At 39.3% G+C, this 1,413-nt stretch overlaps 1 pseudogene; it reads right to left on the bottom strand.

The window, feature by feature from the left end:
• Nucleotides 1-1,413, bottom strand: part of LOC105309941 — a 7,840-nt pseudogene that overhangs the window by 1,131 nt on the left and 5,296 nt on the right.

Raw genomic sequence — 1,413 nt, 5'->3', positions numbered from 1 at the left:
CATTTAATTACTTATATAGATTTGTATGATCACTATGACCACAGTCAAGAGACAGAACTGTGCCATCACTACATGGAAGTTCCTCATGCTGCCCCCTTATTGTTACTGTTTCCCTCCCCACACCTGCCCCCTGGCAACTACTGATGTGTTCTTTATCTCTTTAATTTTGTCATTTTGAAACTGTTCTTTAAATGCAACCATACAGAAAGTAATATGTAGAAACTGGCTTTTTTCACTCAGCATAATGTTCTTAAGATCCAGCCAAGTTATTGGGTGTATCAACGGTTTGTTCTTTCTTATTGCTTACTAGTATTCCATGGTATGGATGTACCAAATTGTGTTTAACTTTTCACCTGTTGTAGGACATTTGGTTTGTTTTCCATTTTTGGATATGCAAATAAAAGCTGCTATGGAAAATAAAGGAAGAAAGAAAGAAACAAGACTCAATCACTTTCCTGCTGTCATTCTGCCTTCAGTGACATGGAAAGGGAAGGTTGAGTAGGTTTGTGGTTTGTTGATTCCTTTCAATTTTAACATTTTACTTAACCCATTATACCAAGAATATTATAATTTCACACAAAATTGAGATTCTTTGCATTTTTGTCTTGTACATCTTCAAAAATCTAATATTTTATGCTGATAAAATATCTCATTTGAAGTAGCCACATATCAAGGGCTCGATAGCCACACGAACCTAAATCGTATGGAAAGATATTGTCCTGTACCCTGCACCCTGCAAATAGATATCACTGCTCAGATGCACCTCTGACTTCACTCTTTTTTCTCAAGGACCTGCTTTAAATTAAATAAGAATTCTGTTCCCTTTCCTCAATTGTAAAATAACAATAATGTGTGTACCTCAACTTTGGGGTATCAGGCAAATTTAAAATTAAGGCTACATACCACATACCTCTGAGCCTGAGACAAGTATAACCTCAATAAAGTTTTGTGATATTGTGGTTACTCTCCTTATCGCCATCATGATCACAATCACAGCGTTTGTGATCATTTTGGGATCCATCTCCTGCTCAGGTATGGTCAATGACTTTGGAAGCTAGGAAAGGAAGTGGCAAAGAGCAGAAGTCTAAAAGAGAATTCTGAAATCCCCAACAGAAAAAAAGGTACCATAAACTTTATAGGCCTCTGAGCTGAAAATTTGCATACTGATGCTCCCCTGTCTGACCGTCTCATTTGTCCTGCTGTCTGGATAGTAAGAAAACAAGTTTCTCCATAATACCTCCTCCACCCACCATCCCCCTTGGCACTTACTGTTCTGTGTTGTATCTCTGCAGGGCCATGACCTGGGACTTTAGGTTCACTGCCTTCTTCTGCCTGGTGAATGATGAGGGCTGAGGAGGCCCTGTCATCAGGATTGGGAGGAAGACACTCAGGCATGGATCTCCTGATGCAGGC

The sequence above is a fragment of the Pteropus vampyrus genome, unplaced genomic scaffold, assembly GCF_000151845.1.
Source record: "Pteropus vampyrus isolate Shadow unplaced genomic scaffold, Pvam_2.0 Scaffold952, whole genome shotgun sequence".
NCBI lineage: Eukaryota > Metazoa > Chordata > Mammalia > Chiroptera > Pteropodidae > Pteropus > Pteropus vampyrus.
Note: the sequence above shows the minus strand (reverse complement) of the source record. Positions and strands in the feature narration are given on the sequence as shown.